Below are 19,295 nucleotides of genomic sequence, written 5' to 3'. Positions count from 1 at the left end.
GGGAGAGGGAGAGGGAGAGGGAGAGGGAGAGAGAACTTTAAAGTGTGTAGGGGCTAGAGAGATGGCTCAGAAGTTAAGAAAGCTTGTTGTTCTTAGAAAGGACCAAGTTCAGTTCAGTTCCAAGCACCCGTGCCAGACATCTTATAGGCAGCCACCTATAACACTAGTTTAGGGGGAAATGATGCCCTATTTGGCTTTTGCAAATACAAGGCATCAACGTGGCACACATTAGAATAAAATATAGGCAAACAATTAGAATAAAAATAAACAATTTTTTTAAAAAAGAAAACATCTGGGTTCTTGGGATGTAAATAGATATATGAACACTCTTGGGAGACAAGTAGAAATATGAACATTTGACTTGTGACCTCTCTCCAGGTGAAATGTTTTCTTGGAGGTCCACTAACAAGAACTGTGACTGACCCAGGCACTCCCTCAGTGACCAACTCCTTTTGGGGCCAAAATCCATGTAGCTGATCGGGAAGTGTTTGCCTTTGGTGGGAGGGGGGACTATTGTCCATGTTCTTCCTCGGACAGTCCACTGCTGTCAAGTTGAGCTAGCTATGATGAAGATGGGGCTTAGAGGGAAGACAGCAGAGAAACAGAGTCTGGGAATGTAGCTTGGTCAGTAAATTGTTTCTCCAGCTTGTCTAAGGCCCTGAGTTTAATCCTAGCTAGCACTGATGCTAGCTAAGAGTCAAGCATATGTTAACTACCTATAATCCTAACACTAGGGAGTATGTGACTAGCTCGAGTTACATGAGATACTGTCTCAAAAGACAAAAATAAAACACACTCTCCTCTGCACCCCCTCCTAAACAAACAAACAAACAAACAAACAAACAAATGTCATTGGAGATGTAGCTCATCTGGTGGAAAGCTTGCCCAATGTGCACAACGCCCTGGCTATTATCATCCCCGGTACCACATAAACCAGGCATGTGGTACAGCATAAGAGTTAGGAGTTTAAGGCCATCTTCAGCTACATCGTGAATTTGAAGCCAGCCTGGGTCACATGAGACCCTGTTTCAAAAAATCAGATCAAACAAGCAGAGGAGAGGTAATAAGAATATTGATAACAAGGCCTGGAGAGATGGTTCAGCAGCGCTGAGTACCTGCCGCTCTTGCAGAAGACCTGGGAACCACATAGTGGCTCACAACCATCCATAACCCCAGTTCCAGTAGTTCCGATGCCTGCAGACATACACAGAATGCATATGCATACACTCAGGAAAAAAATACTCACATACATATACCAAAAATAAAGTCAACATTAAAAAAATAATATCAATAATAAAGCTTGTAGCTGGCATGGTGGCACATGCCCCAAATCCTATCACTCAGGCAACAGAGGTAGGATCTTCGCTGCAAGGTAAGGCCACCCTGGCATATGCAATGAGTTCCAGATCAGACAGGGAGATTCTGTCTCAATAAAATAACAACACTTATAGTTCATGATGGTAATAATTATAACGGCAAAAGATTTTCACATTCTGTTTCATTTGTTCATTAAAAGTATATATCAGTGCTAGAGAGATGGCTCAGTACTTAAGAGCACTGGCTACTCATCCAAAGGACCTGGGCTCAATTCCCAGCACCCACATGGCAGCTTACAACTGTCTGTAACTCCAGTTCCAGGGAATCTGACCTTCTCTTCTGACCTCTGTGGCACCAGGCATCACATAGTGCACAGACACACAGGCAAGACAACAGTACACATGAATAAATACGTTTTAAATGTTAAGAAGTAAATATCAAGATCATTAGACCATGGGCAGTTAACACTGGTAGGCAACTAGAACACAGTTACCCTGCCATTTTGGACAAACCTGCTCCAAGCGTTAAGCCAGGATTTATCAAAGGAAACAGGCCATGTGCAGATGCAGGACTTCCTGAGTGGCGCACACGATGGCTCCTGTGCACAGTGAACAGATCTAAGAAGGGGGTGCTTGGTGCTTCTGGGTGCGTGCAAAGGAAGGACTCATGGAGCGGAAGACGCTCCATCGTGGACTCTGCAAAGTGGCAAGAACGAAATTGATTGGGCAGTGTGGCCTGTGAGTTTGGGCCTCTGGTGAGTGTAGTGTATCATGCCAAAGAGAGGGGCAGAACACATTGCTCACATCCTGAGCAAGGGAGCAAAAAAAGAAAGGACTTATAGGGTCTGTTCTAAGAAGACTCCCAGTAGCTTAAGATCACCCTTTAAGGATTCTGCTTACTAACTACTACAGCGCCCTCCTCAATAGCGCCACCTAGGGGAGTAGACCTTTGACATTTGCATCTTTGGGGTCCCTATTCATAATCAAGTGACGGTAACAGGGTAGGCCACTCGGTGCACAAACTTTCATGGACAAACACAGAAAAGGGCATGAGTTTGTGTGAGTTGATTGCTTTTTGTTGAGACAGGGTCCCACCATGTACCCCTGACCAGTCTGGCATTCCCTGTAGATCAGGCTGGCCTCAAACCAGAATTAATTCTCCTGCTTCTGTTTCTGCTTCCCCCAGGCTAGGCTTACCAGAGGATGGTACCATCACTCTTAGCTAATGATTTATCATCTACCTGATTAATATGAATAACTCATAGTGACATCTCTGAAGTGGAATATGTACATTTTTACTGCCCAATCTCAACAGGCTACTGAGTCTTTGGTATCAACACACTGATTTTCTGTGTGTGTGTGTGTGTGTGTGTGTGTGTGTGTGTAGGGGGCACTTCTCCATATCCTCTAGTCAGGTGATTAGAATCGGGTAGAGTATATAGCTCAGACCCGACAAAGCCTCAGAGAGACCTGCATGACCCAGTCTGGACCAATGAGAGTTGTCTCTGGCACTGTTGCTTGAAGTTTTAGAAAAGAACTGTATTTTTCATCAAGATTGAAAATAAGTATGGATAAACGTTAGCATCTGTTTATTTACTTGCTTCATTCTATGTATACAGCAAAACCTGAAGTCAGTGTTTGCCAAAAGTGATATTGATTCACTTGTGAGCTGCCATGTGATGAACTTAGGATGAACTCTGTGGATTTCACACACATTATTTCATATTATTTGTATATTTTGTATAAAGTGTTTATATCAAAATAGGTTTTGACATTATAAATATTACTTTAAAGATGCTTAATATCAAGTAATATATCCTAGCATACATTTTGCTTATAAGCTTATTATAAAATAATATTATTGTAATTTTTAAAGTTATATTTTATTATTTTCTTTCTTTCTTTGTTTAGTGTGTGTGTGCACACATGTGGAGGTCAGAAGAAACCTTGTAGAAGTTGGTTCTTTCCTACCATGTGGGTTCCAGGGATAGCTCAGGCTGTCAGGTTGTGTGGCAAATACTTTTACCTGCTGAGCCATCTCACCAGCCCATAATACTAATGTGAGCTTTACACTAATTCATACTGAGGCAGAAATGCTTTGCCCCTCAGATGTCCATCCCACCCTCTCGTCTGAAACCCAGCTGTAAGTCTGTCAGGATCCACACTCTAATCCCTGCATCTGGTTTCCTGTTACCACTCCTCTGAAAGAAACTGTCCTCCCTTGACTGGAGATGTGGAACAGTCACTAGCGTGCTTGCCTAGCATGCACGAAACCTGGGTTCCATCCTTAGTACTGTACAAACCAGATGAAGTACTGAAGGCTGAACCAAGTAAGCATGAGTTTGAGGCTGGCCTGGGATACGTGAGACCCTGTCTTGAAAAATAAAAAACAAGACAGAAATCACAACAAAAGCAAAGAACTCACAAAAACAATGCTTTTTATACTCAGTACTCTGTAGAAACTGAGGCTGGAGGATTTGTGGGTTCAAGGCCAAGCTGGGCTACATAGTGAAAGCTTGATTCAATATATATATATATATATACACATATATGTATATATGTATGTATATATATGTATATATGTATATGTATGTATATATATGTATTTATATATATATATATGTATATTTAAAGAAGCATTTCGGGGGCTGAAGAGACGGCTCTACAGTTAAGAGCACTAGCTGCTTTTCCAGAGGACCTGGGTTCAATTCCCAGCACCTGCCTGGCAGCTCACAAGTGTCTGTAACTCCAGTACCAGGGGAATCTGACACCCTCACACCAATACATATAAAATAAAGTTAAATAAATTCAAAGAAGCAGTTCAAAATAAAGCATTAGACTTAAGAGGCTAGTCTGGTGTTGGCCACACCCCTCACAGAAGTAGGGGACAGTCCCTGCTGACATGGAGGGTCTCCCTCCAAGTGGTAGTCCAGAGGAACTGCAGGGAACACATTACAGTGACCTGATTTTGTAGTCCCCTAGGGAGAGCTCAGTGGTTCTCTGATAGACTTAGGTAGCCACATCATCAGCAAAGGGTCGGACGCCAGCAGCATCGATAGGCTGCTTTGCCTGCCTTTGGGCTCAGCAACTTCAGTTACCAATCAGGAGCTTCCCAGGATGTCCCTTCTCTGGGTTTCAGCTTCACGGTTTGCCATCACTCCTGGGAATTATTCACACACACTGGTGGAGGCCCTTCAGCAAGCAGATAGGGCTTCCCCTGCTGGTTCCCACTATAGACACAGTCCCTGCCTGAAGTTCAGCATTAAAAGCCTAAAGCATCCTCTTCCTCGGTGACAGCCCCACATCTAAACTTCCCATTGTCTCGCTTACATTGTTTCTTCCCCAGAAGAGGATGCTCTGGGTTTGTCCTTGTATAACCCAAAGACCTATTAAAATATTTTTCCTAAAAACAAGAGGGTTGTTTCCAGAAGAGCACACACTACCACCACCTCCATAGGAGACAGAGATAGCAGACTAAAAACCCCAACTCCTGTGTCTTACGACTGCAGTTTGTCCCCTGTGTTTGCATCAGCTATTTCAGAAATAGCAGAGGCCACTTTCTGCACATTCCATTCATTATAAATCTATCTGGAAAGCTAAGTCTGAAAAGGAGGCCACGGCCAGGCTGGAAGGCTTTATGGGAACATTTCAGTAGGAGGCGCAAGGTCAACAGAATTCTGTTTCCCCAGCGCTGGGATCTGCCTTCTTGGAATAGGCTGTGGGGACTGAGGGTCAGGTATCTGCAGGATCAGGGGCAAGGCGTAGGCACCGGGCATGGCGAGTTCTCAGATCCCTTCCAGCCTCAGAACTCTACCCGTCAGCGAGCCTGGACTGCTCTTCAGGTGTGGCTTTCCACCTGCCTCTTCCTGCGTTGCATCAGCGGTGGGGGAACCCATCCTCCCACCTCCGCTGCGCCCACAAGTCCTTCCCGCTCACAGAACCTCTCAGCTACTGATAACACCCTTTTGTTCTTGAATGATCCACACCCTTCGGGGGAGGGAATGAGAAAACCTCCAGGGAAAGTGCCGCACGCCCCAGATGCCGGGAAGGAAGAAGCTGGGGTGCTCTGTAAGTCCCTTTTAGGGAAGCTTGTTCCCTGGGGCCACCACCTGGCTCTGGGCTGGGCTTCCAGGCAGCGGAAGTTCGGAAGTTCTCAGGCACCGGGCAGAGAGGAGCTCTTTTAGGGGAGTCATTAGGGATTCTTTTCCAAGGAATTCTCTGGGTGTCTTCCAGCGGCTTCCCACCAGACTCACAATCAGGGCCAAACTCCTTAGAGTTTCCAGGTTTCTGTGGACCTTGCCCCAGACTTCAATTCTCTTCCCATACGCAAGGAACTCTGATCACTTAGAACCACCTGCTATTATCCTGGACTGATTCTAATTTCTGTGCCTCTGTGACTGTTACTTATATTGTCTGCTTTGGTTCTTCACTCTTTTTTTAAGATTTATTTTATTTATTTTATGTCAATGAGTACACTGTAGCTGTACAGATGGCCGTGAGCTATCATGTGTATGGCTGCTGGGAACTGAACTCAGGACTTCCGCCACCGGCTCGCTCTGGTGTAATACACTGTAGCTGTCTTCAGACGCACCAGAAGAGGGCATCAGATCTCATTACGGGTGGTTGTGAGCCACTATGTGGTTGCTGGAATCCGAACTCAGGACCTTTGGAAGAGCAGTCAGTGCTCTTAACTGCTGAGCCATCTCTCTAGCCCTAAACATTCAAATTTAATTGTATGTGTGTGAATGGTTTGGCTGCATGTATATCTGTGCACTACGTGCATGCCTGATGCCAGCAGAGGCAAGAAGAGGGCTTCTGATCCCCCAAGCTGGAGTTACAGATGGCTGTGAGCTATCGTGTAGATGCTGGGACTCAGCGCTCTTAACTACCCTAACTCCTGAGCCATCTCTCCAGCTCTCTGCTTTCTAAGAACTCTTATTTATCCCTCAAAATGCCACTTAAAAACCTCAGGTGTCTCTTCACAGCCTGGCTTGACTACCCAGGCCAGGCTGGGTGCTCTGCCCTCAGAGGCTCTGGGTTGCTTTCCTGGCTCATGACCTGTTAGGGTGATCATTAGGATTTGCATGCTTATCATCTTCCTAGCTGTGCCTCTAGGGCAGAGACTGTGCCAGTCACCTTTGCAAGCCTTGCACAGAAAGAGCGGAGCCCTGATGAGTTTTCAGGTAATGTTGTGGAAGGATAAACACTCTTCCTTTGGAGTCTGTGCTGTTTTTGGATAGCATTAAGAGACTGTTCCATCAACATGCGTATGTATTCCCTGTCTCAGGGTGACATCTCTTTACTGAAGTGGCATATATGTGAGTCTGTGTACTTACCTGGCATTTGCCATTTCTAGGTACTTTTACATCTGACTTACGTATTAACTCCCTCCCTCCCCTCCTCTCCCTCTCTCTGTAACACGAGACTGAAATGCTAAGAGATTGAGTATCATATTCAAAGTCTCCGACTCTGGGCCTTGAACCCAAGTATTCTGGCTCCAAGATCAGTGTTCTCTTTGGTTGATACCAGAGATGATACCAGAGATGGCCAGTCTGTGAGGCATAGTAGCAAGAGGTCTTTTATAACATGGGCTGGCTTTAAACTCACTCTGTAGCTGAGGATGACCTAGAACTTCTGATCTCCCTTCTCCACTTCCTGAGTGCTGGGCTCACACTATGTCTAGTTTACTCCGTACTTTGGATTGAAGTCAGGGTTTCACGTATGCTGGGCAAACATTTTACATTACATTTATATACATTTCCCAGACATCAAGATGCTTTTTAAAAGCTGAGTCTGAAGCTGGGCAGTGGTGGCACACGCTTTTATTCCCAGCGCTCGAGACACAAAGGCAGGCAGATTTCTGTGAGTTCAAAGCCATCCCGGTATACAGAGCCATTCCAGGACAGCCAGGGCTACACAGAGAAACTCTGTTTCAATCCCCACCCACCAAAAAAGCTGAGTCTGGGTGCATAACTGTAATTCTAGCCTCAGGAGGTGAGGAAGGACTGCGGTGAGGTGGAGGAGGCCATCCTGAGCTACATAGCTAGACCCTGTTTTCAAGACCCAAAAGGAAAAAAAAAAGAAAAAGAAATAATTTGAGATGTCACCCCAGATCTTGAAAACTCCTGGACTGGTGCCCAACAGTCTGCTTTAACCAAACCCACAGGTGATTGTGTGGCAGGCTCAAGATAGAGAGCCACACTCTCTATACCACACTCGCCCTAATGGCTTGCTGAGAACCAGGGGAGGGCGCCCCAGGGCAAACTTTCAGCAGTATGGCAATCTGGCAACGGGAAAGGAAATCAGTGAAACAGACAGGATGGAGGGCCAGAAGCTTGAATGCTGAGCTGCTCCAGGCTCTTGGGCAGCATTGGCTGAGTGATGTCACGTGCATCATTGGTTAACCAACTGACCTGGTCCATAGTTTTCCCATCTGCAAAGTGAGGGCTCTTGCTGAATGTTCTCAGCTCTAACTTCCATCTTAGATTGGGTTATCCATCTCTCCTTAAGAAGAGCGTGCTACCACCTGTGGCAAAGGATAAACTTAGGACAGAATGTTAGCCTTTGCTTATTTATATTGCGAAAAGATCTCACACTGTAGTCCAGGCTGGCCTCAGACTCTTGGTGTTCCTCCTGTCTCAGCCCTCTTGAGTGTTTGGATTACTGGTAGGAGCTACCATGCCCAGCATGTGACTGCTCATTTAAAATTGTTTTTAAAATTTATTTTTATTCTGAGTATGTGTGTTTGCCTGTCTGTCTGATGTATGCCACAGGTATGCAGGTGCCCTTGGAGACCACAAGAGGGCACTGGAGCCTTGAACTGGAGTCACAGGCAACTGAGTGGCCTGATGTGGCTTGATGTGGATCCTGGGAAACGGAACTCAGTTCTCTGCATTAGCAGCTATCTCTGCCTGAAGCCCATGACTACTCTGTTTGCTTGCTTGCTTGCTTGCTTGCTTGCTTGCTTGCTTGCTTGCTTGCTTGCTTGCTTGTTTTTGAGACAGGATCTCACTATACAGTCTTGACTGGCCTGGAATTCCTTATGCAGACAAGACTGACCTCAAACTCGCACAGATCCACTTGCCTTTGCCTCTCAAGTGCTGGGATGAAAGGTGTGACCATCACACCCTGCTTCTGACTCCTCCTTTTTAATGGATCTTTTCTATTCTTGGAAACAGATGAAAATGTCAGATCTTGTGGACAGCCATCTTTCTTTTACCTTCTTCCTTGGGGGAAGGATGTGAAAAAAGTAAACTTTTGAGTTGATGCATCTGATTGTGTTCTAGTTGACACACATGACTGTGTTCCAGTTGACACATATGACTGTGTTCTAGTTGACACACATGACTGTGTTCTAGTTGACACAATTGTGTTCCAGTTGACACATGTGACTGTGTTCTAGCTGAACATAGGATTTTGTTATGGAAAAGTGGAAGATGTTTTGGTCACATCAGTTTGGACCTCCATCTGCTGCTTCAGGCTCTTCACTGGACCAGCTCCAGGCACCCTCCCTGTGGGCACCCTCATCTGCAGAAATTCAGGGACTGGGAGCAGAGCCCCTCCCTCAGCATGTCTACCTGTTGTTCTTGCTCATGGGAATACCTCCTTATTGTCTTTCTGAGCTCCTGTACTTTTCTTGTTCTTCAGCACTGGCTTGCCTACCTCGAATGTCCCTTTTTACTTTTCCTTTGAGAAGGGTTGGGGATGCCAGGGTGGCTTACTCGGCTATATGGAGACACATTGACACATTGTGGTCCTCTCCTACTGGCTTCACATGAGCCCTAGAGCCAACTCCACAGTGGGTATTACTGTGTCTACAAGGTGCTGAGGAAATCTAGCATTCAGCCAACAGCTTGAAGCCTCAGGTCTACTTGCCTAAAAGGAAGAATGCTTCCTGCCCCTCTGAGACAACTAGGAATACTCAAGAAGGAATGTATCGTAAAAGTAGATCGAGGGGCAGGGTGAGGTGACACACTGTGTGCTGGTGCTGGGTAGTTTCAGCACGCAGAAAAAGACAAGTCCTAGACAAATCTAGAATATATAGACTCTGCCTCAAAATGCCATCTTCTTCCCCAAACCCCAAATGTAAAGAGCAGAGTCAGAAAGGGGGTTAGAAGCAATTGAACCACCAGCAAGAGAACCTGGTTGAGCACTCAAGTCTGGAGAGGCTTTCAGCTCTGAGAAGGGGTTCAAAGAGCATATGACCTTCAACAAAACTGAAAGTGCTGAGCATCTCTGTCTAATCCATGAACGTTCAGCCCAAGTTTCCCAGAATCTAGGAATAGTTCTTGAGGTGGCATCTGTAGCCCTTGATCTCACAGCTGAAAGAAGTAGTTCTTGCTTGCCTAGAATTCAGGGATCTGCCAGCATCTGCCTCCAGAGTGCTGGGATAAAAGGCATGCTCCGCCACCACCTGGCAAGAAGTAGTTCTTAAACAAGGACCTCAGAAGACTCGGAGCTAGAGCCCACTCCTCGTCAGGACTCGCTCACTTGTGTCTACTCAACCCAAGGCTGCATTTCTCAGGAGCAAGAGAACCCAGGGAAGCTGGCCACTCTCCCACAGACTCCCAGCTAGGACTCTGTGGGTCCCCTCACTCTGGGATTTCCCTCAGCTCCCTTGGTGATCTACATAGGAAGAATTCAGAAAGGGCTCAGCAGTGTGAGTTCAATCTCTGGAATCCCTGTAAACACTAAGAGAAACGATTCCGTAAAGTTGTCCTCTGATCCCCATACATGCCTGTGACAAGCACGAGCATGCCCACAAACATAACTAAAGAACATCAGACAAGCAGCACAAACTCCAGTCTAGAAGATGGAATCAAGCACAGGGAAGGCGAAAGGTGGAAAGAGGCCATTGTTGAGGAAAACACTGTGAGGGGGTGAGCTGGACAATGGCCAGAGAGACCAGTATTTCAACCCACATTTTAGGTCGGCTTTATGTTCTTTCTTAAGGTTTCTGGAACAGACAGCTTCCTAAGGGCATTTTCTTGTCTAGGTGACTGACAGGCCCATTTGGATTAACTCTGAAGGGACAATTAGTATGTCTTTGCTCTTTACCAGAAAAACCTCTAACTTGATAGTAATCATATGATCGTTTGGACAGTCTCAGAATGTCATGGCTCCACCCAGGCCTGTTTTTCTAACCTGTAATCAAAGTCCTGCAGTTTTGGTTCCTGACTTTACAAGATGCTGATTATGAGGGAGGGGTCCATCCTTGGCTTTCACGCCTTCTAGAATCTGACTAACAGCAATATATATTAGTAAAAGACATGAACTGGGTATGGTAGAGAACACCTGTAACCCCAGCACTTAATAGGCTGAGGCAGGAGGATCACTGTGTTTTCAGGGCTAGTCTTGTTTACAGAGCGAGGCCCTATCTCAGCAAACAACTTCATGATAATAACAATAATAATAATAATTTAAAAATACAGAATTTGTGTTTGATGATAGCTAATATAACCTTTGAGTCAAGTGTATTGTCATAGGTTCTTTTTCTTTTAATTAAGAAAAAGTTGTGGGGCAGTGGTAGTGCATGCCTTTAATCCCAGCACTGGGAGTCAGAGACAGGGGGATATCTGAATTCCAGGACAGCCAGGGTTACATGGGGTTGGGGTGATGGCTCAGCCATAGGACCTGGGTTCAATTCCTAGCACCCTCATGGCAGCTTACAACTGTCTGTAACTCCAGTTCTAGGAGATCTAGACACCCTCTTCTGGCCTCTTCCAGAACTGGAGTTGTGAACTACCTGATGTAGGTGTTGAAAACCAAACCTGGGTCTTGCAAGAGTAGTAAGCACTGTTAACTACTGAGCCATCTCTCTAGTCCAAAAAAGTCTTTTTAACATTTATTTATTTAGTGTGTGTGTGTGTGTGTGTGTGTGTGTGTGTGTGTGTGCACATCACCCCCAAATGTTACATGCCTACATGTGGAGGCTAGAGGACAACTTGCAGGAGTCTATTTTCTCCTTCTACCATGTGGTACCGGGGATGAAGCAGGGTCAGGAGAGTGGGGAGGACTCTGGCAGTTGAGCACTTCTTTTTCCATGGATTTGAATTTAAGGAGAGTCTGTTGGGTGGAGCCTGGCTGGAAGGAGAGAGACAGCCTCCCCCAGACTTCCAGCTGCCCTGAGTGGTTGCCTCACAGGCTGTTACTTAACTCTCCTTACCACTTCCTGGGGTGGGGAAGGGAAGGGCCGAGTGCAGCAGCTGATGCAACAGGCCAAGCAAAGCCGCTGTTGTTCTTTGAGGACAGAGGCAAGGCCAGCAGGGTTGGGCTGCTCTGGGCTGCAGCTGCGAGACTCTGCTCTCAGGAAGGTCTGAGCTTCCTCTTCTTGCCCTCTTTATTATTGAAATGGGGCTCATCCTCTGATCCTCCAAATTTCTAGATGATACTCTGTTAGGATTTACCTGCATTCATTCACTAATTTCATTAACTGGAAACCATGTCTACTGGAAATACACACTGCAGGGTGTTCAGAAGGGGACAGGCTGATTGGAGGACCTGCTCCCACTAGATCATGCTTCCCATGAGTTCTTCCAGGAGGAAATGGATCCAGCCAGAGGGATCAGAATGTGTCAGATCCAAAAATGTCTTCTGTAGTGCCAAAGGCCTCAAAGCATACTCTGGGGAATTCACTTTCTGTCTAAGGCCACATCCAGCCAGTAGAAATGAGCTAAGTGTCATTTTCTCTTTTCTACTACACACACACACACACACACACACACTGAGGTGATGTCTCAGCCCGGTGTGTCTCAGATATGTGTGTATGTGTATGTGTATGTGTGTCTATGTATGTATGTATGTATGTATGTATGTATATATACATACATATATATATACATATATATACACACACATATGCATATATATATGAGGCGAGATGGCAGAGTGGGTAAAGGGTACTTGCCACAATAGTCTAGCAACTTAAGTTCAATCCCTGGGGCCTAGATACAGGTAGGGGAGAATCAACTTAATTATAATAATAATGCTGTCTTCTGACTTTCCTTGATAAGAAAATAAGTTGCAAGACCAGCTGTGGTGGTACACAGAATTTGACTGAGCTGTAAGTTCCCTGGATCTATACCTTCCCATGCACAGTGCTAGAGGCCCAGGTATGTGCTACCATGCCCGCAATTATTATTATTATTATTATTATTGTTGTTGTTGTTGTTGTTGTTGTTGTTGTTGTTGTTGTAATTAATGGGCATTCAGACACAGCTCCTTGAGCAAGAGCAGTTAAGCACTTTACCCCCTAAGCTATCTCAGCAGCACCTAGAACATATATGTTGAATGTAACATATAGAATTCTGTTCTGTGTGGGAAAATTCACTTCTAAATCTTTCCCCAAATCAGTTCATTCTGAGATGATTAATTTGATTAATAATTGATTGGCTCCTCCTTGGCATCGAGTAACTAAATTTAGAAAGAAGCCTTGAGCAAGGTAGCTTATAATTTAAGTGCACATTTTATGATTATACATTTGTTCACATACAGTGGTATGCAATCAACTGTAATCACCTGGACAGCCTGAAATAGAGCAATTATGGTGTTAGTGCAATGGGGCAGGAGTTGGGGGCCTTCTTGCGCCAGCCATCACCTTGATTTATAGATGTTTTATCTCTTTAACCTTTAAGTCTAGAGCTCATTGAGTGACTCTAGGAACCTACACTGAGGCAACTGTGTAGTTCACCACATACCAAACTGAATTGGCCCAGTTAGCTCAAGTCATAGATGGTATCTCCGGGAAGGCTTTGCCTCCAGCTGGAGAAGGACCCCACTTCTCTTACCAAAGGCTTTGCCTCCTTTTGTTTCAGATCACTAGTTGAAGGAGGACCCTGGTTTTCCCGTCTAGCTGCATACCAGATTACATTTAAGCCATTTGAATCTTTCAAAGCTGCTTCTTCCAAAGAGATGATGACTTAGTTAAGATTGCTACTGCTGGGATGAAACACCAAGACCAAAACAACTTGGGCAGGAAAGGGTTTATTTGGCTTATGCTTCCACATCACAGTTCATCATCAAAGGAAGTCAGGACAGGAATTCAAAGAGGGCAGAAACCTGGAGGCAGAAGCTGATGCAGGGGCCATGGAGGAGTGCTGCTTACTGGCTTGCTCACTCATGGCTTGCTCAGCTTGCTTTCATACAGAACCCAGGGATAGAGCATCCATAATGGGCTCAGCTCTCCTCCATCAATCATTAATTAAGAAAAGACTCTAGAGCCGGATCTTACATGGGCAGTTTCTCCTCCTTTCAGATGACTCTAGCTTGGGTCAAGCTGACATAAAACTAGCCAGGGCAGATGGAAATAGATGTGGATTGTTGTGACAACCCTTGTTTGAATAAGATATTGCAGGGTCCTGTGGAGGGTGTCAGCCTAGGAGAACACCACTTTCTATCTGCCCTGGGGATTAGAGTGGTTGCAGTGAAGGGCGCCTGCTCACACTGTGGATGGAGATGACCTTTGCACAGGTGATGCTGGAGGCAGACTGGCTTCTCTCACCCTGTTCTTGCTTCTGGGACTCAGCACTTACAGAACTGTCTCAGGGACCAAGCCACAGGGCAGACTTGGTTGTAGCTTTTCTTCTTCCTGCAGCCTCTCCCCCCAGCCTCCAAGCTTGCCACTTTTTGTGACTGGGTTGAGGTGATGGTCCAGGTGGAATGATGAAAGAAATCTGACAGGAAGTTTTAATTTATGCAAGAGGCCACTTCTTCTCTGCACTGAGCTGTGCTGGCTGTAGCTGCTAAAGGAGACTTCTAGTCAGAAAAATGGCCACCTCTCCAAAATGCTTTCTTACTTTTAAGGCATTTAGAGTTAGAATTTATTATTATTTCTGCATAATGTGTGTGCATGATATATGTGTGTGCGCATGTGAGTCTGTGTGTGCCTGTATGTGTGTGTGTCTCCTGTGCCACAGTGCATGTGTTGAGGTCAGAGGACAATACTGTGATGTCATTCTCTTACCTTTAGCTGGGTTCCAGGGATTAAACTGAGATTCCCAGGACTGAGTGGCAAGTGGACCCATTGGACCTTCTTCCCACCCTTGTTTGTTGTTGTTAGAGACAGTGTCTCAGGTAGCCCAGGCGGATCTTGAACTTGCTAATTAGCTAAGGATTGTCTTGAGCTCCTAGTTTTCTGGCCTCTACTTCTCAAATCCCAGGATTAAGGCGTATGCCACCATGGCTGGCTAGCTTATTTCTGGGCTTGTTATATAAAGGTAACCTTCATGTGGAAAGAAAAGAAGATTCATTCATGTTACATTTCAAATAATTTTCCAAGACAGGAAAGTGCTTTGGATAGAAAAACCTAAGCCAATGAATGGCTTCCAGTGTGGTGCACAGCAGGACATAGATAAAGTATTCTCACGTGTGGGGCTTCACCTTCCCTGGTTGTTACCGGAGTTGTTAGGGTCAGAGCCTGGGCACTGGCAGCCATGATGAGCTAGGCTCATCTACCTGTCCCCAGTAGAGAATTAGGCAAGTTATAGTGAAAAGAAAAAAAAAAAAAGGAGTTTTTTTTTAATGTGGCCACATAAAGAGGCCCAGTGCAGTCTCCACAGGTATCTTAGGTCCTGACATAAGGTTTAGGTTTAAGTGTTCTGCTTAAGAAGCAGACAAGATGAACCAATCCTTGTCTGCGCATGCTCCCTCTCACCATCATCCACACAGCTCCTTTTTCTCCTGCACGGTGGCTGACAAGTTGTGAGGACTCCGTGAGACCTTCTTTCCTGGAGATAGGTCCTCTTTGGCTGGCACAAAGCTTCAGCCCTTTCCTTCTTTCGGACTGAGACTCTAGCTTCCGGAAGGTCGTTTGTTTCAGTAGTTTGGTGGGCACTGGGAGGGGCACACATGCCTCTTTAGGGTATCTTCATCCCCATCAGGGTAGTTGCTAAAGTTCCTTTTGTGTTAATTGAAGAACAAACTCCAAGAGTGGCGAGTGGAGACACCAATTGTAATCCCTTTGCCTTGGTTTAGTTTGAAGATAGGCTGGATTGTCACATGCAAGAGGATTTTCATGTGGGTTCTCAAAGTGCCAAAGTGCTGTTCTAATGTCTTTTGACTCATATCCAGCTGAGTGACTCAGTTCTGGCCTCACAGACCCTCCACAGGCTCCCTCTCCCTCCCTCAGGGGTGCAGGTGTGTCCCCATGTGGGGCGGAGGCCAGGAAACTAACCACAATCTCCTGGCGAGGAGAACATGCTCCTGCCTTGCAGGCAAAACAGGGCAAAAAAGCAGGCAGGCAGAAGCCCAAACCACAGGAGCTCCAGTTAGGTCATTCTTGTGAACATGACAACTGCTTGTCTCTTTAGGTCAACAAAAAGAAACACAGACACATTTGAAAGTGGCTTTAAAAGACTGAGTTTGCAGGAGTATGTCAGCCTGCCCCTGTTCTTTCAAAGCAAGAAGTTAATTAGCCCTCTTTCTCAACACCACCCGCCTCCCCGGTCAATCATAGGGGTCTGTAGCTGAGAAGTTGAATACCAGGAAATTAAGTCACTTTTTCAGTGTGGGATTCACTCCCTATTCCCATGGCTGCACACTGGGCAGGGGCTATCTTCAAATTCCTTGGAGAAGCTGCAGAGACAAAGTCAGGATTGTTTCTCTGCTTTCCAGGCCACTTTCAAATAAGGTCAGGGGTTAGGCCAGTAAGAGGAATAAGTAATGGAAACTTCTTATTCCATTTCAGCTAGGTGATCTGTGTGTGCCACAGGGTGTTGTATGTGAATGTGTGCATGTGCATACAAGGACACAGGTAGGTGTCGAGAATCTTCTTTAATTGCTCTCTGTCTTCTTATTACATTTATTTACTGGTTATTATTTTGTGCATATGAGAGATTATATGTGTGGATGCGCCATGCCATGCTGCCTATGTGGAGGTCACAGGATAATTTGTGAGAGCCAGTTTTTTCTACCGTGTGGATAGTGGGGTTCGAATTCAGGTCTTCAGGCTTGGAGGCGAGCACCTTTACCTGCTGAGCCACCTTGCTAGTCCCTTAACACTTCATTTGATCTTAAAGATGGAATTCAACTCAGTGCAGAGGTAGACATGTCCTTGGAAATGTACAATTAATTGTGTTACCTCTGTCCACTATGGAAATGAAGAAAAGTAGACAACCTTAAAAGGCATCCTCTCACCAGGTGTGGTAGCACACAGCTTTAATCTCAGCACTGGGAAGGCAGAGACAGGGGGATCTCTATGAGTTAGAGGTCTGCCTGGTCTACATAGGAAGTTCCAGGACAGCAAGGACTACACAAAGAAACCCTCTCTCAGAAAACAACATCATCGTCAACAAAAATCATTGAATTGAGTAGAAAATAAGCCTAATATAATTAAGACAGATGTGGGGGTACACACCTTTGATCCCAGCACTTGGCTTCTGAATTTGAAGCCAGCCTAGTCTACAGAGCAAGTTCCAGGACAGCCAAGGCTACACAGAGAAAGCCTGCCGCCTGTCTGGGTGATAGTGGGGCATCTTCTCAGGCTTCTGAGACAGCTCTGTAGGAAAACAAGCACACCAGGCCAGCCTGACAACCAGAGTTTGAACACACTTGGAAAAAAAGAAGCTGGATGTGGTAGTATGGATCTCTAATCTCAGCATCCCTACAGCAAGATGGAAAGAGGATGGTTCAAAGCTCCCAGGCAGCTCGTGACCTTCCTGATGCTGTGGCCCTTTAATATAGTTCCTCATGTTGTGCTGACCCCCATCCATATGATTATTTCATTGCTATTTCATGACCGTAATTTTGCTACCATTATGAATTTGTTCTGTAAGTATCTGTGTTTTCTGATGGTTTAAGGCAACCCTGTGAAAGTGTTTGACCCCCGAAGGGGTCACTACCACCCATAGGTTGAGAAGCCTGCTCCAGAGCCAGTTACCTCAGCAGGGGAGGAACGCCTAGAGAGACCTTGCCTCAACAAGGTGGAAGCAGAGAATGACTCCCCAAAGTTGTCCTCCATATACCACATGCACGCCACAGCACTGGCCTACCCACATTCACATCATACACATGCGCACACAAGTAGAGAAAAAGGCCTCCCCCTGTGCACAGAGTACTAAAATAATCGTTAGGATAAAGGAGCCGGCATTTTGAGTAGAATGTGATGAAAATGGAATATATCTTTCAGCTTTTCCTGTCAGTATTTTATGGAAGTCTCCATAATAATAGCATATAGGAAACATAGCAACCCTTTCTAGATTGGCACCCTGAGGTCTAAGGACAATCACTTCAAAAATTAGTTATTGTTCTGTTCAATCCTCTAAGGTCAGTTACTAATGAATACTGTGTTCTCTCTGAGATTTAACATTTGTCCAACTATGGAATTTGGACTTAATCCAGAAACCATACTGGCTGCCTGGGAAATGTCATACTGACATCTTTTTTTTTTTTTTTTTTTTTTTTTTAACTGTTTCGTGTGTTCCAGGCTGGTCCTGAATTTTCTGTATAAAAAGCTGGCCTTGAATTTCTGAACCCTCTGCCTTTTTGCCTTTACCTCTGCAGGGCTGGGGTTATGGCTCCACCAACATGCCCAGTTTACTGGGATTCTAGACAAGTGCTCTACAAAAACCGAACTGCATCTCCAGGCCTTGATTCTACTCTGAATGCAGAAAAGATAGGAATGCCAGTGTGGTGACTAAGTGTATACTTTTCTGCTGTAACCATGTTTGAGGCAGCTTCCAGGAGCCAATCTACAGATGAGATGCGTTAGTTCTGGACCCGCACCTCTGCCTGCACCGTTCCCACTCTTCACTGGCTTACCTCTGGCCCTTATAGCGGATCTGCCTGTTTGGCTGTTTGCTTCTGGTCACCTCTTAATCTCCACAGATGAGACCCATTAATTGCATATGAGTCCTGTTCTGTGCCAACATTAGGACCACGTTTGACTTAGGTGGGAGTCTAGAAAGACTTTTGCCTTAGAAGTTAACATTGAGTCATGGTAGTGGCTGTCCCATAGTGCCCTCATGTTCTGGGCCATAAAGCTTACCCTTAACTTGTCCATTTACTTAAGGAGTATTCACTGAGCAGGTGTTATATACCAGATACTCTGTTAGGCCCAGAAATATAACAGTAACTAAGACAGAGAGAAACCTCTATCCGCATCTATCTTCTGCTCTGTCCTGAAAATGAGCCTGTGCTCACTTCCTGAGATCAACCTTTATTATCTGGTCAGTAAGTCACTCCTAGAACATTACCTCTTGGACTTCAGTGCTTTTAGATCATCCTGGGATCTTGTTAAAATGCAGATTGTGATTACAGAAGTCAGCCCAGGGCCTGAAATCTGCCTTGCTAGCAAGTTCTTGAATGCTACTTCTGCTGCTTCTGCTGCTTCTGCTGCTTCTGCTGCTGCTGCTGCTGCTGCTGCTGGGGATTCTGACTGATTAAACCCAGAGCAGTGCACAGTCAGTGGCACTCACAGTGCTGGATTCTGACTGATTAAACCCAGAGCAGTGCACAGCCAGTGGCACTCACAGTGCTGGATTCTGACTGATTAAACCCAGAGCAGTGCACAGCCAGTGGCACTCACGATGCTGGGTACCCTGTTAGGGATGCAGAATCCCAGGCTTCACTTCAGCCCACTGGCTCAGAATAGACTCTTCACCCAGATCCCCTGGTGCTTGCTAACTCTGATCTAGGACGACCATTTGCAAATCATGTGCAGCACCTACAGGAGCTGGCAAGCATTATGAAGTGTCTCAGAGCCCCATTTTCCATCTGCCCCCACAAACAAAACTAGACAAAACAAAACCAAGCCCTGTCAAACTGAAACTATGAGATGTCTCTGTAGGCAAAGGCATTTGTAATCCCACCACTCCTTGGCAGAGGCAGGAGGATCTCTGTGAGTTGAAGGCCAGTCTGGCCTCCATAGAAAACTCCAAGCCAACCAAGTATACCTAGTGAGACCCAATCTCAAAACACCAACCAACCAACCAACCAACCAACCAACCAACCAACCATCCAACCAACCAACCATCCAACCAACCA

This window comes from Mastomys coucha, unplaced genomic scaffold (genome assembly GCF_008632895.1).
Source record: "Mastomys coucha isolate ucsf_1 unplaced genomic scaffold, UCSF_Mcou_1 pScaffold6, whole genome shotgun sequence".
NCBI classification, from domain to species: domain Eukaryota; kingdom Metazoa; phylum Chordata; class Mammalia; order Rodentia; family Muridae; genus Mastomys; species Mastomys coucha.
Note: the sequence above shows the minus strand (reverse complement) of the source record.